Source organism: Halichoerus grypus, chromosome 2 (genome assembly GCF_964656455.1).
Source record: "Halichoerus grypus chromosome 2, mHalGry1.hap1.1, whole genome shotgun sequence".
NCBI lineage: Eukaryota > Metazoa > Chordata > Mammalia > Carnivora > Phocidae > Halichoerus > Halichoerus grypus.
The window spans coordinates 131,606,849-131,632,758 of NC_135713.1; the positions used below are offsets into that span (position 1 = coordinate 131,606,849).

At 38.2% G+C, this 25,910-nt stretch overlaps 1 long non-coding RNA gene across 1 annotated transcript in view; it reads left to right on the top strand.

The window, feature by feature from the left end:
- The window catches only part of LOC144381147 (uncharacterized), a 398,096-nt gene that overhangs the window by 322,157 nt on the left and 50,029 nt on the right, over positions 1–25,910 (top strand). The window contains exons 8-10 of the long non-coding RNA XR_013445854.1: positions 13,524–13,680; positions 21,708–21,778; positions 24,748–24,846. This is a non-coding gene — a long non-coding RNA (uncharacterized LOC144381147). The remainder of the gene's footprint in view (positions 1–13,523; positions 13,681–21,707; positions 21,779–24,747; positions 24,847–25,910) is intronic.

Genomic DNA, 25,910 nt, shown 5'->3' on the forward strand with positions numbered 1-25,910 from the left:
TGTCCTGAAATCCCAACCATCTGAATAAGGCGTTGAGCCTTCCATCCTGGGGCCCTCCGCTCCCATTTTTCCTGTTTTTCCTCATGATTCTCCTTATATTGTATCATCTCATACAGAATACAACATTCAGGATGAATTCTAACTTTTTGTGTTTTGGATACTGTACTTGCACTAAAAAAGGTGCTGGATCTCATTTATTGTTTGTTCAATTTTTTTTTTCAGCTGTTGGTCCATATTGAGTTTATGGTCAATGAAAACCCCAACATAGCTTTAAATCTATTTCATATGGATGATCAGATTTTGAAATAGGGTACTACTACTATTTTTCTACTTCAAAACTTATATAATCTCCCTTCTTGAATCAAAGGGTTATTGAGAAATATTTTCTTCAAGACACTAATTTTTTTAACTACTAACTGATATATAATTTTATTGCTTTACAGATAAAGTCTATATAATACTGATTAGGAGGGATTTATTGAGATTTTGTGGCTTTGTACAAGGTTAATTTTTCTAAATTTTTAAATTTTGCTTGAAGCAAATGCATAGTTTCTATTGATGTAAGGCTTATTAATTAGAGCTTTTTTTTAATCAGTAAGGAATATATTTGCTTTTTCATGGTCTGTTTGATTTATTGGCAGTAATTAGTTAATAATCTCCAATTATAATTGTTGATGTATCCATTTCCTCCTTTAGGTCTATCGGAGCTGTTATATAATATTTTCGACTGCACTGTTATATGAAGATGGATTCATGATGATTATACATAGCCAGCATATAATATCTCTATTTTTTCCTCATATTTTATTTATTTTATTTTAGAGAGAGAGAGCATGTGAGCAGGGGGAGGGGCAGGGAGAGAGAGAGAGAGAGAGAGAGAGAGAGAAATCTCAACCAGACTCCCCACTGAATGCAGAGCCTGACCCGGGGCTCGATATCATGATCCTGAGATCATGATCCAAACCAAAACCAAGAGTCAGACACTTAACCAACTGAGTCACCCAGGTGCCCCTCCTCATGATCATTTTTGTTTTAAATTATTTTGTCTGATCCTGGCTTTATTTTGGTCCATGATTGTGTGCAGTCATTTTTTCCTCTCCCTTGATTTGTAAACTTCATGTATTTTGCATTTTCATACGTGTGAATCTTTTAAAAAATCCACCAGAGATTTTTGGTCAGTGGTAAAGGCCATTTCTATTTCTTTTAATTACTATTATATTGGGACTTCTGACATATATTTTGTTTTTTCAGTTTATTAAAAGTTTGTTTATCCTCCCCCCCCCACCTTACTTCCCCTATTTTCCTAATATCCACTGAAAATGGTGAATTTTCTCCTGCTGGTCTGAAAAGTGATTATCTTTTAGTAAGACTTATGCTAGGGGCACTTGGGTGGCTCAGTCGGTTAAGTATCTGACTCTTGATTTTGGCTCAGGTCATTATCTCAGGGTTGTGGGATCAAGCCCTGCGTTGAGCTCTGTGCTCAACAGGGAGTCTGTTTGAGATTCTCTTTCCTCTACCCCTCTCCCTCCTCTCTCTGTCTCTCTCAAATAAGTAAATAAATCTTAAAAAAATGACTTATGCTGAAGTTTATTTTTTATTTTTTTCTAATTTGTTTTTTTAGCTTATAAATATCTATAAATTCTATTTCAATAAGTTAAACCCTTTAAGAAACACTCCATTTATACAACATCTAGAGTTTTAATTCTTGACTGTTAGGGACATTTTCTTACTTTTTAGATTTTTTTTCTTATGGTCATTGCTCTTTTAGATAATAAAATAATTCCTTAAGTTATTTATTCACCCTTACTTCTCATGTATTTGCAGCATCCTCCTGGATCTAATTCTTTATTTGCTGAAGAACACAGATAGGTTTTTGTGTGATTAACTTTTTGAAGTCTTTTTTGCCTGCTAATATTTTTATTTCACACTTATATTTAAAGAAAATGTTTAATAGGATATAGAATTCCAGCATCATGTGCTTTTATTTCAACACTCTGAAAATGTAACTCTGTTACCTTCTTGACTATGATGTCTTTGAAAATTTCAATGTCCGTTTAATTCTAACTCCTCTATGAGTGATTGGATTTTCCTCCCGGGAACTTTAAAGAACCTTTTATTTTTACTTGATGTTCTTAATTGTCACCAGAGCATGTGTCAATGTAAGTTAGTCCTAATTTATCCAGTTTGCCGCTATGTGTTCTTTCAATTCAAGGTCTTACATTTTTCTTCAATTCTGAGAATTCTAAGTCATTACCTTTTCTAAAATGTCTTTCCCTCAATTTATTCATTTCCTATAAAATTTGTCTGTTAACTTATGTTGACATTTCTATTTCTATGCTCAATATGTTTATAACTTATCTTTCATTCTTACCATCTCTTTATCTCTTCTTGGTGTTTTAGGGCATCTGTTTTCACTTGATCTTAGCCAAATTGCCAAGAAGTGATTTTGGGGATATGTTTTCTGTCTGATTATGGTAGATACTATTTGTGGTCTACCCATCAGCCATTTTCACTTCTTTCTTGCCGACTTTGTATGACGATGTACCCAGAGGCAGGGAATGTATCATTATTGATTTGAGGCAATCCAGAAAGCCCAGTTGACCATGGGCATCTAGAAGTGATCAGATGACTCTAAGAATGAATACCGTGCATTAAGGCTTAGGCTTAATTTTTAAGGCTGCCATTTTCCTGGGACCAAAGAAAGCAAGAGAGAAGGAGCCAACATGCCTCCACTGGTAAATGGATTCTCAGAGTTCAGACTAGATGTTTTTAGGAAAATTAAGAAATATAATATTTTTACATTTTGTGAGTTACAGAGCATTTCATTTCCAGTATTAACATCTTTCAGTGCATTATTTCATTTAGCTACTTCTGGCTAATAGGATATGAGGGAAGTATGTTGGGGACTTTGGGAGATATTTTTCTTTACTAGTCCTGATATTAGCAATAATACTAATAACTGTTACTACAATTACCACTATGACTGATGATTAGTGTTATAAAGGGATGCAAAGGAAAATCTCTTTTGGTCCTAGGGCTGAGCTCTTTTTTTGGCTCTTCTCCTACTCCTTTCTCTGGTTTACCTGGCTGGAGCACTAACTGCCCTCACCACACATCAATCCCTGAACTATAAGCCACCAGCTGGTGTCTAGATTCAATGTGATTCAATGAGAACCCTTTAGATCTGAATACTGCCATTAGCTTGATGCCAAGTTTCATCACTGCCCAGTGATTCCAGTATTCCCACAATACTGAAATAGATTACTCAAATGATTAGTCAGTATTTTGGGGTATTGGACCCAGGTATAGTCTTGATCTTAACTATTTTTTGCCTTCACATCCTCTTTGCCATCCTGTTATTGTCATCCGAGGTGTTCCAAAGTTGAGACCTGTGTCCTACTGGAAACATATTTATAAAATAGAAATAGTGGGGGCACCTGGGTGGCTCAGTTGGTTAAACATCTACTTTTGGCTCAGGTTATGATCCTGGGGTCCTGGGATTAAGCCCTGCATCCGGCTCTTTGTTCAGCAAGGAGTCCGCTTCTCTCGCTCCCTCTGCTTCTCTCCTCCCCCCGCCCCCACCACTTCTGCTCTCTCTCTCCTGCTCAATCTCTCTCAAATAAATAAATAAAATCTTTAAAAAATAGAAATAGTGCATATCCTCTAGGACATAATGATCTATGGGTAGAGACCATCAAGTAAACAGGTAATTATAATATAATCTCAAGTATATTATAGTAGTAATATTAAAATGCTATAGAAGTGAAGAGAGTAAGTCTCTTTGCTTAGAGAAGTTAGTAATTAATTAATAGAAATGTTGACATATGAACTGAGCCTTGAAAATGCAGCATTTTCATTCCAGGAGAGAAAATGTCATGTACAGATATGGAAATGAGATCATGAAAGAGCATGGTGTAGTTGAAGAATTTAGCTAGAAATTCATCTACATGCTTTTTGTGTGCTTGTGGTTGAGGTGTAACAGGGTGAGATATTGAGAACTTAAATTGCAGGATGCACCGAATCAACCATGGTGTTTATTTTGCTGCCTATAAAGGAATGGGCTTCATCCTTGGGGAAAGAGGAGAGTACTACTGCTTTTTTTAATTGAATTTTATGTTTTCTTTTTGCCTCAGAAGAGGTAAACAGGTATTTTCTAGTTTGAGGGTACGGAGCCTGACTTGATGAGTCATTCAGCACTTCTCTGTACTATTACACTCAACTGTTACAGGAAGCAACCAAGGGAGAACTATTGGATCTTTTACGCAGTGAGAAGAATGAGCAGGAAGTGCCAATGAGAGGTTAATTCTCAATAAAGAAGAAAGGAGAGAGGCACACATCCTGTTGTAGGTTTGGGGGGAGGTAGAAAAAGGAAAGTCATTTGGATGTCATGCCTTAATGTGAGACATTGTGGAGAGTGCTCGAAAACTGGCCACTAAGTGGTGGTTGTTCCCTGGAAGCTTTGACCAAGATCTGAGGAGGAGGTTAACGGAGAGAGGACTCAGCTCTGAGGGGCACTGCCTGCCTGATCAGCCGACTGCCACAGAATGAACTGTGACATGGAGAATGGCCACCATGCGCTAAGGCTTAAGGTGATCTGCCATTGTCCAGGGACCAAATAAAGCAAAGAAGAAAGGAGCCTATATGGCCGCTAATGCCCTTCTTGCCACCAGGGGCAAATAAAGTCTTAGATTTGATTTGATGTCAGATTAGATTTGATTTCAGAAAATTAAGAAGTAGAATTTTTTTTTTTTGCATCTTCTGTGTCACTGAGCACTTTGTCCCTTTATTAACATATCTGAGTGTGTAATTTAATGTAATTTAATTTTTCTTAACAAAGGTATGGACACCTTGAGGACAGCCATTGAATCATAATCGCCTCTGACTTCAGCAGGTCCCGTTACACTACACACAGAGCAGGTTATCAACAGTTACGGGCTGACTGAATAAAGGACCTAAGTGTGAGGAATTCAGAGAGATGATCTCGCTGTCAGCTGGTGGTGATCTTATCAGCATTTACTCAGTAAATGTGTAGCTTCCAGACCCGCTTTTCACACCACTAGAGATCCTTGTGCTTCAGATTGATTATGATGTAGTTTTTCCTAAGTGAGGAAATAATGCACACTTTATTCTAGTGATAATTCTCTAGTTTCTCTGACATAAAGGTTACTGTCAACTTACGGGGGAATGGCATGGCCTTATGGAGAATGTTATCACCATATACCAAACACCGGGGAGGACTGTGTTCCTTTCCTGAAGCACCATCATCCTACGGACGAGGGATGCTTGTTAAGTGCCCACATTAGTCTCCGAGTAAGTGTAAAGCCTATGATCCCTGTGCCACGTAAGAAAGGGCTTATTTCCCCTTTTGACTTAAATATATTTTCACCTCCTAATATTCCTTCTAAGTATGGCAGGCTTTTTTAGTTCATGTTTTCCACACGTGTGGGTCATCAACATTTTGTTACCGAATGTCCTATGAAAGGGACACACCGTCCATTAATCGTGTAACCTCAAATTATCATCCCTTGGTCGCGATTACATATCGGTAGGCTAAATGCTTTTCAGAGTTTGAAACACCGTCTTTGTCAAGATGAAGTTGTAAGTAGAAAATAAAATGACAGCAACAACAAAAACTGGGCTGCCTTGAGAGGTGTGGCGTTCAAAGTCAGTTGAGTAGCATTTATAAACTAATGGTGCCTCCCGTGAAATGATTGACTCGGGGAGAATGATCTGTTCCTTTATTTTGGACATGGATGTGATGGTTGTGTTTACCTTACTGGGTTATTATGAAGTTAAAATGAAATAATATATGTGCAAGCACTTATTATCACTTGTCATTACTATTTTAAAAATCTATCAGCTTACCTTTTCTGTCTTACTGGAAATATGTTGATTTGACTAATTTAAAGTGTGTATATATTTGGGGGGGGTGGAGGCAAGTAAAGGCTTGGTCCATTCTGAAATATATCTTTCTTCGGGTTTTCAGAGAGTGGTTAAGTGTTGCATAAAATACAACATACCAGCAATTTTATAACAGTTTTTAAGGTACATAGCAACAATATTGCTTTTCTATTTACTTACTGCCTGAAGGACCTCCTACCAGGGCAAAACAAGTGAGTTGCTTTCAATTAGGGACAGTAGTTCAGTGCTCAGTGTTTACACATGATTATTTATGTATGAGTTGGGGGTTCCTACTCTTTCGGAATGGGTTTTAGAAGTAAGCAGCGTGATTTGACATCAGATTTCACTGCCTAAAACTCAAGCCTAATAAAAATACCGTGCCTATTATATGACAGTCCTGTAGATGATTTTCTTAGTTAATTTTCTATTACTCATAATGTATGGATATTCCTAATGATTCCATTAGAGTTTAAATAACAGAATTCAGCACAAATGTATTTTTACTAAGCAGAAGAAACATAATTTCTCTGGAACTGCAGCTGCTGGAGTTGAAGATGAGGCTCTTACCATCCCTAAGGGAGATTGCTGTCTCTGCCAGCTGACTTCGTTTTTACACAGCCAGCGATTTATTAGATTGCTTTGCTCTTAAGTGTGATAATAGGCCTTATGCTTAGCAAGGTTTAGAGACTTCCAGTGCATTAATATTTTATGACAATGACAGGCAAGACACATTTTGTTTACCTAACAAGACAAGCCAAGCCAGAGCTGATGTGTATTGGATATCAGCACTTCCCACTTGGAGGAACCCTGCCAATTATATATTTAGGGCTTTGCAATAGCTCTTCTAATTGTAATCTAATCAGTTCCTTCTTTGGTACATTGCTATTATGTGTAAGGGGATCATCGTGGCCTCACCTTCTGGACTTAATGGGAAGTAACCTTCCTATTAGGTGACTAATATTAACCATGTAATGACCAGGGATTTGCTAGTGACTCCTTTTCTTCCAGTAACAGATTTTATTTCACTTGGAGATCATTTAGCCATGGGCTTTGGTAAATGCACATGTATTCTAGTTTTATTCGGAAGGTCCCCTCAATTGACTTGAGTCACTAGTCACTTATTAGGGAAAGTTGTATCATGTTGCTCTGGATTTCCGGATTGTATTGTTATCTTGCTGCTAATACAATCATTATGGTATTGTCTTGTTATTTTACAAACTATTTAAAAGAATGTGTTTTCTGTGCCTCCTATAGAATGCAAGTACAAATAAAACAACACTAGATGAAAGAGACCAAGCGAATTACCACAGGACCGTTTTAATTTTGTTTCTTTTCTTCATAAAGTTAACAGTCATGTCAGTTTCATTATTGGACAAAAATCATTATGTTTCAATGAATAGTAAATGTTGGACTATCGATTCTCTCTAGTTTCAAATTCTCTTAGTATACCTAGTCCCTACGTATATCTTTGAAGGTAAAACTACGTGTGCAACATTTCTTTAATGTTCTTAACGACTGTGAATATTCCAACCAAAATATTAGGTACTTATTATTTGTAAAATTAAGCTGCATTTTATACATTAATTAATAAACCTTTAGTTTAGATCCTACATATACTCTAATTTATGCAATGGAATTTGAAAATTTTCAAGTTGTCCACATCTCCTCAGGATGTAACCCTAGGCATCATCTGCTCCAAGGAAACAGGGATCTTGTTTAGAAAGGGACCAGAAAGCCTCCACCAAATTGACTAGAGTATAGTTTGAGGGAAGGGTGAAGGGAAAGACAGATGCAGGCTTGGAGTGTGAGGAGTGGGCATTTGCAAGGGAAAGAAGCCTAAATATGTTGAGAAGTGAGTCAGTACGTGTGCAAAACCAGAGGACACCATACAGGTGAAGATTTGGAAGAATCGCTAATACCCACAGTGTTCCAATGAGGCGTAAACACAAACCACGTCATGCCCTGCAGGGTCTCTCTGTGTGTTCATTACTTTTAATACCATCCTGTGCAAGCCTCAGAGGAACACAGCCAACTCCCGCATCCCAGGGTTAGCGTAATCTAGCTGCGGCTGGCAGTTTGCCTGTGCTTGACTAAGTCCGCTGACGTTTCTGAGAGAGGAAAAGAAATGGAAAACATTTGGTTTGAGTTTACAGATTGCTTTCTTTTCTAAAGTGGGGGTGGCGTGGTTGGGATGGGGGGGAATGCATGCTGTCGCCTGGTTAACCCAGCCTTGAAACTTGCAAATACACAATAAAATGAAATTAATCCTTTGTGCTCATCCTTAGGATTTCTGTTGTTGTTTTTTGAGGGGTGGGGATTTCATGTGAAACCGCCGACCATTCCCAAGACTGCTTGGCCACTAGGGTGTTAAAATTGTGACTCCTCTTTCAGGGCTTTGCCCCTTTCTCTGCAATTGCCTAGGGAGTGTTTACTTAAATGCTAGTTAATTACGTTTTAGTGAGGACCAATGCAATCAGATTTATCTCAGTCTCTTCATCTTCTGTTCCTAATTTAGCTTTTAAGGAGTACTTTCTGATTGCAAACCCCACGAAAGAAAAATCAGAGGCTATGAGAGGAAGGAACGGAGATTGTGTTAAGCTTCATCAACCAGGAAATAAAGCGAGAATCCATTTTCAAAGTGCTAGGAGAGACTAAAGACACAAGGACATACCCTGTGCTTGAGCATGGTAGTTTAAGTACGGTCTCCATTTTATTAAGACGTTCAAGTGATATATATATATATATATATATATATATATATATTTTTTTTTTTTTTTTTTTTTTTTTTTTTTTTTTTCCTCTGCCTCTCTCCCCTTCCCAGAGCAGTATGGTACTCAAACTTGACTGAAGCTCAAAATACCACGCTGTTGGAAAAGTGCTGATTCTAGCTTTCTTCAGGGAATTTAGAGACCCGGAGACTTGGAGTAAATCACATGGCTGGTGACTGGCTTTGTCTCTGTTTTTATAAGTGATTAAAAAGAAAACCACTTCAATAATCCTCAGACCTCTGCTCTCTGCTGGGACCTCTTCCAACCAGGCCTGCCTGGTGGAACCCCTGGGAGGAGGAAAGCGCACAAACCCTGGGCCAAAAAAATTAGAAAAAGCAACAAAGACACTGGAACTGAAAAAGTTCTTGTAGGCTAGAATTCAAGGGCATGATTTTTTTTTTTTCTTTGAGCCTCATACTCTACTGCAATTTGTTTTTCACATCACCCTGTCTCAGCTCTCAGGAGCTTCACAAAAAACTTGATTACTTTGTATATGTTTGCTTTGAACACACAGATAGTTTGGTTCTGAGATGCCGCTAGAAAATGCAATAATAACGATAACAATGAGATAATTTAAGTAGCATGAGTTTCAAGAGCACTAACATTGAGTTGTTGGGTGAGCACTGAGATGAAGGGATCTCCAAACGGATTTCCGAAGCGATTGAGTTTCTTAGTCCTCAAACAAACAAAAGTCACAATCTATGTCCGTTTAGTATTCTTTATATTAGCTTGTGTTGTTTTTAATGAAAATACCCACATGTGCCTTTTTAAAAAAATCTAAATCAATTGCCTGGCCAGTGAGGAAGGCAGTATGTTCCAGAGTCTGAATTCTGAATGCTAGATTGAGAATCCTAATTCCACCATGTATGTGCTCTAAAATCTGAGGTCAACCACTGACCTTTCTGGATGCTGTTTCCTCATCTGTAAAATGAAGATAATAATAAGGAACCTATCCTCTGGGGTAGCTTGGAGCAGTAGAGAAAATAATGTACGTCAAATATTTTACACAGTATCTGCAACAAAGGAAGTACTTCCTAAAAAGTGACTATCTTACCTTTAGGATGGGAAACTTGCTGTATGTTCCTCTGTATTCCCATACTGTCTAGTTTTTTGTTTTTTGTTTTTTTTTAAGAGAGGACTATAGGGCGCCTGGGTGGCTCAGTTGGTTAAGCGACTGCCTTCGGCTCGGGTCATGATCCCGGAGTCCCAGTATCCAGTCCCGCATCGTCCCGCATCGGGGTCTCTGCTCAGCAGGGAGTCTGCTTCTCCCTCTGACCTTCCCCCCTCTCATGCTCTCACGCTCTCTCTCTCTGTCTCTCTCTCAAATGGATAAATAAAATCTTTAAAAAAAAATAAAAATAAAAGAGAGGACTATATAAAAGATCGTAGTTGTGGAAAATAGTGATTTATAGTCATTTTCTGTGCCTTCACCTTACAGGTAGATGATAAAATTACTGAGTCTTTTTTTTTTTTTAATAAAGTAGTATTGGGAGAATATTTCTTTTAGGATATTGTAGTATGTTTTCTTTTCTGCAAATCACTGAAATACCAGACAATTGTCCATTGTGAAATCACAGCGGGTTTAGCGTGCTTAAGAACTTGAATATTTTTTTGTGTTTATAGTTGTGTAAATGGGAATAAGGCTACATAAAGTCACATCTGTATTTAGACTTGCATTCGTTTAATACTAATGTTTCATATCACTTTCAAAAATACATTGTATTGCCATTTTTGTTTCACCCAGAAGTATCTTGATGAAAAGAAAATCCAGGAGTAATTATATGAATTCTGCACATAAGACTTGCTATTTTGTTTTATGCTATTAGCTATTTAATACCCTAAGTATTTGTACAATGGTCAAAACATTAGAAATAATTAGCCTAAATGTGTTTAAACTTCAACAGAAAACACTTGTGGCTCTAAAAGATCTAAATATTTAATGAGATTTTTGAAAACCACAATTATGGCTTTTTATAGAAGAGGAACTTTACCTTTAAGACCTGGAAAAGACTGTTTATTATATAAAGAAAGAGACTTTTATATTTTTAATGTATAATTTAATAAGAATTGTACCATTCCAGTCTTAAAATCTACAGCTTGAGAAGAAAAACAGAAAAGGCATGTTGGAAAAATATTTTAGAAGGGTAGCACCTATTTATTTTTTAGGAAAATGTCCAAAGTATACAGAAGGCAGAAATCTTACTCAGACTGTTTTAGTTTATTGAATTTTCTGTGCCTTGAAAATCATAGCACAATTCTCTGGAGACACCTGTAAGGATGTATTACATCATAAAGTACACCAAGGATAGTAACCCGTGTTATTAAACTGTCAACATACATTATACTACAATTTGTCCTCAATCCAATGCAACTAAAAGCCACATTGTTGGCAGGAAGTTTAAAACATAAGACTATTCTCTAATCATCTAATGCCTAAGGTACTTTGGGGAAAAAAAAATGCTGTAATAATCACTCCACCACTCCATAGCAGCATGTGTGAATTTCATTGGTTTTGTACAGCAAATGTTCGGCTATTACAAGAAAGGATTCAGAAGGATTACCACTTAAAGGCTTTTACTAGCAATGCCGTAGATGTCTCATTTCACAGCATATTAATAGTGGTTTTGTGTAATAGTAGCAGGGAGAAATAAATCTTAGAAGCTAGAATTTAAATCATGTTTAATTTTCACACAAATGTTTAACAGAAGATCTGGCATTGTAATATTGCTGATAACCATCAGAACTCACAATTATAGAATCCTTTTAATTTCTGAAATTTAAGTAATCCACCGAAATGTGGACAGGCTAAGTGCTGGTCCATATTTCCTAAAATACTTTATTTATGAAATGAGTAAAGCATTCGAGAAAGAGGGAATTTGCCAGTGGAGAGAAAATTCCTGGCTCAACAACTGTTGAGGGCTCCCCATCATGAGTGTGACACCAGGTGCTTTGTCATGACGAATTTCAATTTCAAAGGCTTACTTGCTAGAAGGATTTCAAAGTTAAGAGAAGACATAAACTAGTGGTCCATATTTTTTTATGAAAATTTGGTCTTGGGAATAAGCAGAAAGGACAGGGAAACAGGGGGAATGGAGGACTTATTTTCTTTAACTGGAAACACACCCAGGCAAGAGATTGTGGGTATATTCCAGTATACATGTGGTGTTTAATATAGAGACAGATAGCAACATTTTTTTTTTTTTAGTACAAGCCTTGTCTGTAATGTAATGCTGCCTAATAACATCAGCAAAATTTGTGGCATGTGAAATTCAACTCTTTTTTATAAATAAGTTGTTTTCCACTGCATAATTAAGTTGAGCTGGCTTGAAAACTAGGGGAACCTGTTAGAGTGAAGGAAATAGCTTCCCCTGTGGTTTCTCGACATCCCCTGGATTCAAGGTTGACCTTGGTAAAATACAAGTCCGATGAAGTCAGCGTCCTCCCATTGCTGGCTTAGTGCAAAGATGGGGATCACCCGAAGTGGCTTCTAAGCCTGTGTGTGATCAGCCTTCTGTCAGTCATATAATTTTATTCAATTTGACATCATTTTATGTCTACACACCCCAGCTTTCTGCTTCCAACTGCCACTGTGTAGGTTACTCTGACATATCCTTCCATCTCACGGTGAAACCAACCACCTCAAGGAGTTCTTCCCTGGCCCCCAGGGTCTGATGTGTTCTCATGGCTGCATGCATTGTTTTCCTTGGACTTCTTTCTGTATTTATGGGAATATTTGTTTATCTGTCCCCTCCCCTAGATTATTAGTTCCATAAAGGAAGAGGCGTTATTTTAGAGTTTTAGTGTGTTTTTAAATATCATCTCTGTAGAACCAAGTAGAAGCTAGCTCATAGTTGACATTGAATAAATAGTTTTTGATTAAATGGAATGGTGAACAATTGCAATAGGTTTAACTAAATGGAAGAATCAAGATGAGAACCAGTCCCTTTTGTTTTCCCAGCAGTGACTAGAAAGGTAGCTGACTCTAACATGTACCAACATTTCATTTGTAAAATTCGTGATAACTTGGCATCCTGGGAAGGTGTAATGAAGACAGAGATTGATCTGATGGTAGAATCTGAAGATTTTAGATATTTGCCTCATCGTGGGAGTTCTGTTGCAGATGAATGAATCCTCCTTCCTCAGGGGAGTACCTTTTGACTGCTTTGTCACCATTATTTCTCAATATCAGCATCCAGTAGCCATGACATCACTGGGGAAAGAGTCAGCCTACCACTGTGATCTTTGTTCCTAGTACGGAGATGTTCATCCTCAGAGGTCTCTAGTCTTCTGTGCAAAAAATCCTCTGCCCCATCAACATTGAAATCTTAGGGTTTAATACTGCATTGTGGCAATGACATACCAAATGGGCCAGAATCAATGTGTCAGTCATATACCTGAATTACTTAGATTTGACCTAACAGGGTCACAGTGAAATGTTTTATGACAGAAAGGATATGCAATGACCCATAGTCCAGCTTATATCTAAGGGATATAGGATAACAAATATAAACTAGACAGCACATTGTCTAATCTGTGAGAGCAAGTGGAGAGAAATAGGACAGAAGCTTCACCATCAGACCTTTGCTGCCACTTTCATAAAGAATCCAGTGAAACTTCCTTGTTTCTATTGAAGCCATCCTCCACTCTACATAGTTGAACTTTTCAATCTCATGTGTTAAAATGCAAACATCAGCAAAATGAATGTAGATGATCCTGTAGGGTCGTCATAGAATAAGGTTCATGTATTAACACATTTATAGCATAATTTACCTCACGTCTATTATGAAAACTATCAGAATTCCTTTTGGTGTGTAAAATCTGTCTCTAACATTTATCCTTCTGTGTATACCATAGGTACTTCTCTTCTGGAGTGTTCCATTGACTATAGGATGGCAATCTTTCCAAACTCTTCTGTACTTTATTATGATTCTGCTTTGTGGCTATCTCACGACCGAGAAGAAAGAGCCTTCCCAAGTCACGGGAATATGGACTCACGACTTGAGTTTTCCTGGTAAGTTGAGATTTCCTAAAAGCACAATTTCCGTGGAAGAGACAGCTAGCTGTCTGCCGGAAATTCATGCCCTCCTTCCAATGGTGAGAACTGTTGAATTAACCTCTGGCAGAGAGACACCCTTGAAGAAGAAAAGTGTTTGGAATCTGCAGGAGCGAAAAATAAACTTGTGTTAAGCCATTGAGATTTGTGTTAAGCTACTGAGATTTTAGGGTTTATCTGTTATAGTAGCTATTGTCACCTCGCTAATATAATATCTTACAATAAAAGGAATTGAGCCTAGCTGGAATATAGAAACTTATCGAACCAGAATGGTATTCTTAGTTGAAAGGTCCTAATTGGGCAGTCCCTGACTGCCCCAGCCTAATGAGCCCTTTCACAAAGAAAAACACTGACCTACTCTTATTTTTCTCCTAAATTTATTTCCATCATTTCTGAAATATGTTTGCAAAGTCAAAATTCTTTTTATTTGACATGCGATTTTCATACTTTTTTCATACAAGAAATTTTACCGAAAACAGGGGAAGTTCAAAATAAGCACAAATGTGTATTTTGCTGACTCATCCTGTGCCTTGTAACATCCCCCAAATCTTGTGATTCTGTAATTAAAGATAGAAGACAGAGGAATAAAAAAGATGATGAGAATCCACGAGGCAGTCGTCTCCTAAAATATTCAAAGTGAATCACATTGCATGATCCACAAACAGCCAAGGTCGGTAGCTCTTTGCACGATGTTGAGTTTTTCCATCTGGTGGCTATGAATGCCAGACAATCCAATTAATGTGGGATGGTGGACTCACGGTCTAAAAGGAAATAGGTTATTCATTAAATTTTAGCTGCTGCCACAGTTTTTCAATTCAAATGATTGTATGTGTGTGTGTTAACACTCCTGTTTCCTTCAGACATTTTTCAGTGTAGGTTAGAAAAGAATATTTATAGACTGAGATTTAAAAACCCGTATTACCAACTCTTATACGTAACCCACTGTGCTTCATTATTGGACACGATTTTAGATGCCGTATCTTCATTCCTGCATTTGCAACTATATATCAATACATTTTGGACACTCATTGGTTTCACAGAACTTTGTAATATGCACACTCTTTTTTTTTTTTAAAGGTTTATTTATTTATTTTCAGAGAGAGAGAGAGAGAGAAAGAGCACAAGCAGGAGGGGCAGAGGGAGAGGGAGAGAGAATCTGAAGCAGACTCCTCGCGAAGCGCAGAGCCCAACTCAGGGCTTGATCTCACAACCCTGGGATCACGACCTGAGGTGGATGCTTAATCGACTGTGCCACCAGCCGCCCCCCCCCCCGCTTTTTTTTTTTTTTTTTTGCACGCTCTTTAATGCAGTAAGCACTCTCTCTTATCCCTACACAGGTGAGTGCATTTGTTTACCTTTTCATATTTATACACAGATTGGAGCGCACTGAGATTTCATGCTCCATGACCTAGCAATGTAAATCAGGACTACATTTATCTACCACGAGCATGTCTGAAGTAACATCTCCAGGGGTGAATTTGAAGGACAGAGAAGTGAGTTGCTATGTAGATGGCATAACCCACAACAGTTGGCTTCCACTTAGGGTAAGTAAATCATAGTAACCACCAGTAAATTAGGGTTCATTTATTGTCTTTGTTTCAAGTAAGAGGGTTATACTGGATGTGCATCCTGGTGTTTGCTATAAACCAGTATTAGTGGGGCGCCTGGGTGGCTCAGCCATTAAGTGTCTGCCTTCGGCTCGGGTCGTGGTCCCGGGGTCCTGGGATCGAGCCCCGCATCGGGCTCCCTGCTCAGCGGGAAGCCTGCTTCTCCCTCTCCCTCTGCCTGTCTCTCTGCCTACTTGTGCTCTCTCTCTCTCTCTCTCTCTCTCTGTGTCAAATAAATAAATAAAAGCTTTAAAAAAAAACAACAACCGGTATTAGTAATTCATTTAGAATTCTTTTGTCTTTGTCAAGGCTTTTTTTTTTTTCTTTTTTTAGGAAATAGATACATTTCAGCATGAGTTCATTGTCATACCTGCCCCCAGGCCATTTGCTAAGAATTAGTGAAATATATAAAATTCATTATTTGGTCTGCATGATTATCTTATCTGCATGATGCCAAAAGCCTTGCCTGACGAATGCTTCTAGCCCCTTAATGAACTGGCTGAAGTGTATTTTCAGATAGGGCAGACATAGCCACAGATTAAGTACAACTAGGACTTTGCTGATTCCTCAGCTTGTAATGTTTTTTTTAAAAAAGATTTTATTTATTTACTTTTATTTTAGAGAGAGAGCAAGCATGAGCAAGAGAAGGGGCAAAGGGAGAGAATCTCAGCAGACTCTGTGCTGAGTGTGGGGCTCAATCTCACGACTCTGAGATCATGACCCTGAGATCATGACCTGAGGTGAAGCCAAGAGTTGGTCACTTAACTGACTGAGCCACCCAGACATCCCTTAGCTTATAACATTTTATTTTATTTCATTTTTTGAAAGATTTTATTTATTTATTTGAGAGAAAGAGTGCACAAGTGTGGGGAAGAGCAGAGGGAGAGGGACAAGGAGACTCTGAGCTGAGCACGGAGCCAGACGTGGGGCTCGATCCCACGACCCTGAGATCATGACCTGAGCTGAAATCAAGAGTCAGACGCTTAACCAACTGAGTCATCCAGGCACCCCAGCTTGTAACATTTTAAAATAACATTTTAAAAATTATGAAACACAACCCATTTCTCTAAAAGTTTACAAAATATAAGTACACAGCAAGGCGAATAATTACAAAATGCAAACCCTTGTAACCACCACCCAATCTAAGAAATAAAATATGGTTCGTGGCCTTTAGATTGTAATACATTACGTATTTTTTTCATAGATTCCCATCTGGTTTTAGCCATCCTGTGTTAGGATCTAACACTGATGTGTGCCTTTTTGAGAATAAATTCTAAAAGTTTTATGAGTCATAAAGCAATATTATGTCCTCCTTCCTTAAGTAAAATGGAAAAGTTTTCATTTCCCTTTCGTCTGCAAATATCTACGAAGTCAATATAAATTTGTCGATTTCCTTATCCTTTTTCATTTCTGTTCTAATATAAGCATCTCATCTAAATATTTCTAAAGTTAGAGAGTATAGAATTCAGAAAAAATAATAGGAAATTTGCCTTTGCTGTGGTTCAGGGCCTGGACCACTGTCAGAGACTGATTCTGTCTGTTCTCTTTCTTGACAGTTCATCACAGCTGTTTTCAAATACTGCTGCCGATCTACTTGTTTTTGTCACTTGTCCTGAACACGTTGCTGCTTTTCTCAAGGAGCTATACGTGTTACCTGTTACTGTGAGGATTAGATTTTAAGCAGCTCATTTTTATACGGAAACGAAGTAATCACTCATGCCATCGTAAATTAACTTAATCTCCTGCTGCCCTTAGAAAGGAATAAAAATGTTCTCATCTATTAATTATTCACATCACACTTATCAAAACATTTCGTAACCAGTGTCTCTTTGCAGTGCTGTTTGGACTTTGGAAATATGCTGCATAACTATTTCTCAGTGAGCTTTTTCTCAGTGAGGGGTGAAGTTGATTTGAGTTGAGTCATTAGAAAGTAGATTTCATTTTGTTTTCTCTGTTTCAAATTCTGAGGGTTGCATTGGGTGTACACTTTGTGAGGAACTGGTGTTAATAATATTCCCTTACAATTATATTTTCCTTGTCAAGGCTTGACTTTCAGGAGATAGGTAAAGTTTTGGCATGAGTTCATCTTTATGCATGTACCCATTTACTAAGAATTAGTGAAATATAGAAATTTATTATTTTATTTCACTTTTGCTGTTACATGTGCTTCTATACAACATTTGCACAAGCTATTTAAGAAGTATACGGAAAAAGTAAGCAAAAAGTCTCTAACCAATGCATGTAAGTGCGAAATGGAAGTATATGATTTTGGATGTACTATTTGAGATGCACAGCACATAGGGAAAAAATATTCATTTGTAACTCTGGATAAAAGTTGGGACTAGAAATCCATGTTGGGAAATGGCCTATAGCATAAAACTCAAAACCGCCATTCTGACTAATGTTTATATCACGTTCATAGGTACAGGTCCTACCTTTGCCTTCAATCACCAACAAATGATTCTAGGCATTAAAAATAAGAAAGGAAGTTCTAACGCAATAGTAGATTTGATGTGATATACCTATTGTTGTAAGTCCTTACTTTGTTTATGGCTGATGCAATGAGATTGAATTTGGGGCTCAACTATAGTTAGGTAGACCATGCCGCTTATCCTTGTTTCGGCTCGTAGTAGTCATATAGATGTGCCTTTGTTTAGTTTACAATGTTCCATTCAGATCACACTATTTTGGCTTGTTAGAAATACACGCTGGTGGATTCAGGATTCCAGAGAGCAGAAAACACATCATGGTCTTTGAAATATATTTGTTCCTTCTATTCGTCATCTTCCTACTGTGATTTGAAAATCATACGAGTTTTCTTATTTGATGTTCATAAGTGCGTGAAGTGAAGCAGAATATGTATCATTAATCACTTCCGATGTATGCAGAAATAGATGCTCAGTAAGGTGAAATGGCATGGCCAACACGATCTGCTTTATAAGCGGCAAAGTCAGCACTTGAATTCAGGGACTCTGAACTTGGGATTTATACTTATGCCAACAAGAGTTTATTTTTTATAGCATAGTAAAAATAGTAGTCAGTAGGATTGGTTGACAAGTAAGGCTGCCATTACTGTGTATGTAAAACATATATTTCTAGATATCATCAATCTGTTTTATAGCTGAGAAATTGAAGCAGAAAAGAATGTCTGACTGGCTCGAGGTCAGTGTATTCAGAGAGAGCAGTTGCTGGTACCTTAAAATGTTGACTTTCAGGCCACAGAGAATGATGGAGGTAATGTCTTTAAACCTGGAAATACGCCATGCGTTGTAGTTCATTATAAAATGGATGTTAGCGTAAGTTGAAAGGGAAATTTATGTGGGGAAGTTTTCTTTTTCTTTTTAGAAATGCTTATTAATTTTTTACTAAAAGTTAATAACTCAAATTATAATCATTTAATTAGATGCACTTTTATATTTTAAATGTGGCAAAGAGAAAAACATCAGGTGGGTTAGGTCATCAAATACAACCTTTTGAAAAGGTGTCATGTAATCCAAATTCCCGAAGGACTTTAAATTGGGGTTCAACGTAAAGTGTGTCGTTTGGTTGTAGAGAAATTAAACAAAGAAATCAATTGTCATTATTAGTGGAGGGCTTATTCTAAATTAATGGTGTATGCTGTTAATGAACCGTTGCTACAAAACTAATTGAGCCAGAGAAGTAAATGCTATTCCCAGCACTCTACGTATTTCCCCAACATAATCAAGTAGGCTGGTACCCAACCATGAAAGTTGTATTGATTTGGGCAGTTTTTAAACCAGTAAGTAAAAAAGGCAGTGTCTTCCAGAGGGGAAAAAATGACGTGATTAAGAAGTCATTTCATCTTCAATTTTCAAAAAAATGTATCTCAGACTGCAGAAAGCGTGGAAAATATATCTTCACATAATTGTGTGGTTCAGGAAAGCAGTCAAGGAAAAACTTAATGTACAGGTAGCAAAATAAATATCACAATTATTTGTTGTGTAGAATGCATTGATCAAAACTTCACTGGGATTTTAAAACTTGGCAATGACTTTTATCTAATTTTGGTAAACGGCACTCATTTGTCACCGAAATTGTTTTCAGTATTTAATTATAAATGAAGATCATTCGTGTTTGAAAAGAACACTCACTTTGAACCTATGGTATACATTGCAAGGAATAATTTTCAGGAGAATGTTTGAGTACCAGTAGTCCCTGCAGCTTCCCTCATTTAATCAATAATGTTCTGAACTACGTCGTCTTTTCTCTATGTGAGTAGGTAAAGCGGAGAGAAGGTTGTCTTCTCTCAAGTATGTATGTCTTTGGTGTTGGTGCTGATGGTTGTGGTGGAGGCAGTTGTGGGTTTTGAATTTAGAGGAGCTCGAAGCTGCATAAATTAGATAACCCAAAATACCTTTAATTTGCTTCTTTTGAAGTTGATCCAATACATCATCCTCTTCTTCTCACCCAAAACCCCAATGTGTCAAACCCTTTAGCCAGATACTTTGCAGGCTATTTTCACACTGTTTTTTTTAACACAAACAGAGTAACCGTAAGTGTGTTTTTCAAAGGGGATTGAAATTTGAGAAATACCTATTAATACTGAATCTAAAACTAAATTTTTGAGCAGGAAAAAAAATGGGAATTTTCTAAAGGAAATTAATCCAGTGGTTCTTGATCTTAGCAGGGACAGCATTCTACTTAAAAAAAAAAAAAATTAGGAAGTGCCCCTTTATTATCCGACAATGGAAAGCACAAATAATATAACCTACCTATACATACCTGATTAAAGTATTGACAAAACATCTTAATTATAATATAAAGGAGAACTATTGGAAATCGATTTACAGTCAACTATTTCGATATGTTTGTAGGTGCTGCTGCTCTCGATAGTAGATCTGGTGGTGTAGTCAGATGCTCACACCAAGTGTGTAGGACACGTGAGTATCACAGCTCTGAGTGTGGGTAGCTGTGACAAGTCCAGTACCACAACACGCTTTTCTGAATCAGTGGACCACTTTTGGTAAATCTCCGGATAAAACAAAGTACAATCTTCCTTCACTTTATTTATGTATTTATTTTTTAAAGACTTTATTTATTTATTTGACAGAGAGAGCATGCACAAGTGGGAGGGGGATGGAGCAGGGGGAGAGGGAGAAGCAGACTCCCCGCTGAGCAGGGAGCCCGATGCGGGACTCGATCGCAGGACCCTGAGATCATGACCTGAGCCGAAGGCAGACGCTTAACCAGCTGAGCCGCCCAGGCGCCCCCAACAATCTTCCTTCACTTTAGATGGTAGCTTCATCTTTGGAAAAATCAATACTTATTAAAACACAGCGGAAAGGTTTTGCATCAACAGAGCTAGTACCCAGGTTCCAAAAATGACAAACATGTTCACCTATGTGGCTGTCCACAAAACATTGCAAATTCACGTGGGCCACTGAGAGAGTAAGTATTGTGCATGTTCTCTGGAGGGTTGCAGGATGTAAGCATCCCTGATGCCTGGCTTCCAGAACATTCCGATACCATCCGCTATCCTGGAGTAAACCGCAAGCGTCCTTGCACATTTTCCCAATTTGAGGGGACTGGTTTGTTTTGTTTTGTTTAAATTAAATTGCAGATTCTGATCTGCCTTGTTTTATTAGTTATTAAGATGTCATTGTTGCTGGAGACTTTGCCGTAATTAGGTCCAAATTTTACATGTAAGGAAAATTAAGGTCAGAGGGAGTAATTACATATTTTCAAAATGTTAAAGTGGAACATTTAGCAAAATAATACTAAAGCACCAACTATGTATCTACCGGAACAGCTATTTGGCCAAGTAAGTGAAGAATTATAAAGACACAAATCAGGCAACACAACACCCCAGTAATAATCTCCACTTTCCAAACATGTGTTTTGGCATTGTGTGTTGGCCTAGCGATAAGCCCAAAGCAGCACTGGGCTGGATCGATTCCCGGCTCTGTCACGGATTAGTTATGGTGCTTGGATAAGTCACTTACCCCCTCTCTGTGCACTTTTCTCATCTATAAAATAGGATAATGCTCACTCCATCTACCTCATTATTGGGACACAATAGTACCACATGCGAAAATATGATATTTGGTACTGACAGTCAGGAATGCATCTTGTTAGGGCACCTGGGTGGCTCAGTCGTTAAGCGTCTGCCTTCGGCTCAGGTCATGGTCCCAGGGTCCTGGGATCGAGCCCCGCATCGGGCTCCCTGCTCAGCGGGGAGCCTGCTTCTCCCTCTCCCACTCCCCCTGCTTGTGTTCCTTCTCTCGCTGTGTCTCTCTCTCTGTCAAATAAATAAAATCTTAAAAAAAAAAAAAAAGGAATGCATCTTGTTAGGCCTCTGTTTGGTATGAGATTCTTTTTTATCTTTATTGCCATTCTGACTTGCAATTTGTATTGCAGGCTTTATACCATTGGAAGAAATGAACAGTTAAGGATGTTTGAACTTACACTATGAAATAATCCATCTACAGGTTAGTAAGTCCTTAACATGAGAATTTTATTCTATACATAGTATATCTATATGTGTAAATATTTGTACTATGCAGTGTTTTTAGCTCACTGGTTCTCAAAGTACAGTATGGGTGCTCCTCTGGGCCCCTGTCCGTCTTTCAGGTTGTCTGCAAGATGGAACTTTTCTTTCTTTCTTTTTTTTTATTTTAATTTTTTTATTGTTATGTTAATCCCCATACATTACATCATTAGTTTTAGATATAGTGTTCCATGATTCATTGTTTGTGCATAACACCCAGTGCTCCATGCAGAACGTGCCCTCCTCAATACCCATCACCAGGCTAACCCATCCTCCCAACCCCCTCCCCTCTAGAACCCTCAGTTTGTTTTTCAGAGTCCATTGTCTCTCATGGTTCTTCTCCCCCTCCGATTTCCCCCCCTTCATTCTTCCCCTCCTGCTACATTCTTCTTCTTTTTTTCTTTCTTAACATATATTGCATTATTTGTTTCAGAGGTACAGATCTGAGATTCAACAGTCTTGCACAATTCACAGCGCTTACCAGAACACATACCCTCCCCAGTGTCCATCACCCAGTCACCCCATCCCTCCCACCCCACCCCCCACTCCAGCAACCCTCAGTTTGTTTCCTGAGATTAAGAATTCCTCATATCAGTGAGGTCATATGATACATGTCTTTCTCTGTTTGACTTATTTTGCTCAGCATAATACCCTCCAGTTCCATCCACGTCGTTGCAAATGGCAAGATCTTATTCCTTTTGATGGCTGCATAATATTCCATTGTATATATATACCACCTCTTCTTTATCCATTCTTCTGTTGATGGACATCTTGGCTCTTTCCACAGTTTGGCTATTGTGGACATTGCTGCTATAAACATCGGGGTGCACGTAGCCTTTCGGGTCCCTACTTTTGTATCTTTGGGGTAAATACCCAGTAGTGCAATTGCTGGATCATATGGTAGCTCTATTTTCAACTTTTTGAGGAACCTCCATACTGTTTTCCAGAGTGGCTGCACCAGCTTGCATTCCCACCAACAGTGTAGGAGGGTTCCCCTTTCTCCGCATCCCCGCCAACATCTGTCATTTCCTGACTTGTTAATTTTAGCCATTCTGACTGGTGTGAGGTGGTATCTCATTGAGGTTTTGATTTGGATTTCCCTGATGCCGAGCGATATTGAACACTTTTTCATGTGTCTGTTGGCCATTTGGATGTCTTCTTTGCAAAAATGTCTGTTCATGTCTTCTGCCTATTTCTTGATTGGATTCTTTGTTCTTTGGGTGTTGAGTTTGATAAGTTCTTTATAGATTTTGGATACTAGCCCTTTATCTGATATGTCATTTGCAAATATCTTCTCCCATTCTGTCAGTTGTCTTTTGGTTTTGTTGACTGTTTCCTTTGCTTTGCAAAAGCTTTTTATCTTGATGAAGTCCCAATAGTTCATTTTTGCCCTTGCTTCCCTTGCCTTTGGCGATGTTTCTAGGAAGAAGTTGCTGCGGCTGAGGTCGAAGAGGTTGCTGCCTGTGTTCTCCTTTAGGATTTTGATGGACTCCTGTCTCACATTGAGGTCTTTCAACCATTTGGAGTCTATTTTTGTGTGTGGTGTAAGGAAATGGTCCAGTTTCATTCTTCTGCATGTGGCTGTCCAATTTTCCCAACACCATTTGTTGAAGAGACTGTCTTTTTTCCATTGGACATTCTTTCCTGCTTTGTCAAAGATTAGTTGACCATAGAGTTGAGGGTCCATTTCTGGGCTCTCTATTCTGTTCCATTGATCTATGTGTCTGTTTTTGTGCCAGTACCATACTGTCTTGATGATGACAGCTTTGTAGTAGAGCTGGAAGTCTGGAATTGTGATGCCGCCAGCTTTGCTTTTCTTTTTCAACATTCCTCTGGCTATGCGGGGTCTTTTCTGGTTCCATACAAATTTTAGGATTATTTGTTCCATTTCTTTGAAGAAAGTGGATGGTATTTTGATGGGGATTGCATTGAATGTGTAGATTGCTCTAGGTAGGATTGACATCTTCACAATATTTGTTCTTCCAATCCATGAGCATGGAACGTTTTTCCATTTCTTTGTGTCTTCCTCAATTTCTTTCATGAGTATTTTATAGTTTTCTGAGTACAGATCCTTTGCCTCTTTGGTTAGATTTATTCCTAGGTATCTTATGGTTTTGGGTGCAATTGTAAATGGGATCAACTCTTTAATTTCTCTTTCTTCTGACTTGTTGTTGGTGTATAGGAATGCCACTGACTTCTGTGCATTGATTTTATATCCTGCCACTTTACTGAATTCCTGTATGAGTTCTAGCAGTTTTGGGGTGGAGTCTTTGGGATTTTCCACATAAAGTATCATATCATCTGCAAAGAGTGAGAGTTTGTGCAAGATGGAACTTTTCTTATAATAGTACCAAGACCTTATGTACTTGGTTGACAAATTTGCTTTCTCTCTACGAGTAGAGAGGCATTTTCCAGAGAGCACGTGACATCGCAGCTGATTCTTTTGCTAAGCATCAGGAATTGCAAAATGTAAAACAATATCACTCTTCTCACTAAATTTATACACATATCAAAAAAATCTTACTTTTAATTTCTAATACAGTAAACACCAGGAAATACAAGCCACATAAAGCCTTTTGAGATCTTCAGTGATTTTTAAGAGGGTATGTATCCCTGAGACTAAAAAGTTTGAGAACCGGGGCACCTGGCTGGCTCAGTTGGTAGAGCACGTGACTCTTGACCTTGGGGTTGTGAGTTCAAGCCCCACAGTGGGTGTAGAGATTACTTAAAAATAAAATCTTAAAAAAAAAATGAGATACAAAAAATAAAAAGTTTGAGAACCTCTGATTTAGATTATACTCAGATTCTCTCTTCATTAAAGACCTGGCAGCATTGGTTTTTCTCTAGGAAGTATTTGTTTGCTGGCTCTAAAGCTTCCTTGTCAGAGTGGTCCTTCTACCTTCTCTTTAGGTTCTCTGTGGATCATTTTGACCTGTGTTGGAACCGTTGCTTCCTCGTAACAGAGATGTTACAGCAAATGCAAAAATAGTTCATTCAGCCCCTCTATCTGTAAGCCTTATTTTCTCTCATTTGTGTAATCTGCCAAATGCCCAAACTTGCCCCTTCTCTATGCGCCCTGTGACGCAACTCGCTCACCTCATGCTGCCTCGTTAAGGGTTGCATGGAAGCAATGGACGGATTGTATAATACTGACGTTCTGGCTGAAAGGAAATCACTACCAGGGATGTCTGAACGGCAGTAACAGCACGCTCTGCAGAAATAATGGACTCTATAGCCTCCTTATATATAAGTTCCTAACACATACCTGGTTGCTGCAATCCAGAGCCTCGGCATTGCCCTCTGACCACACGCTATGGTCTAGTCTATAAAGTCTAGTACAAAATGTGTAAAGCACCTTATAAACACAAAGATATATTCTAAACCAGGTGTCCCTTATTTTGCCTTCCCATTCAAGCATTTTTCTTTTCTTTCAACTGTGTTAGCCTTGAAAGGGAGATTGCTTTGGTATGTGTTAGTCAAGTCTCTAGGCAGATCTATTTGGAATAATATTGATGTACTAATGATATCAGTACAGCTGACAGTATTCTCTGCAATGGATTTAATCCTATTTTTAAGCCAATAGAACGTATTGGTCAGACTGTGTAACTGTAATCTCCCTTTCAATTTTTTTGTTTGTTTGTTTTGGTTTTGACATTGCCGTGTAGGTCTCCACATTAGGAGGTGCTGACATATTTCTATAAATTATTTTGCCTAATAAAAGAGGATCTTGTCAGTCTCCAATTTACGAACGATTTAGGTAGATAATAAAGAGATAGGAGAGCTTCCAGTTGGGAGGCACTACACCAGGTCTCTGTGGAGGGAGGTCCTTTTGGCAACCACCCTCCTTTCAGTTGAGAATACTTAAACAAAGAATAACCAGAGCATTTCCTGGGTACTAGTTCAGGGAGACCTAGGTCCTTGTTCAGAGGTTCCAAAATCTCATAAATCAAGGGCATCTTGACTTCAGCCCCAACTTGGAGATTCTCAGAGGATGTCTCCCATTAAAAATCCCCCAAATCCCAGAGGATGGAAACCTGTTTAATTATGTTTAGTCCAACATTTCTTCAAGTTCA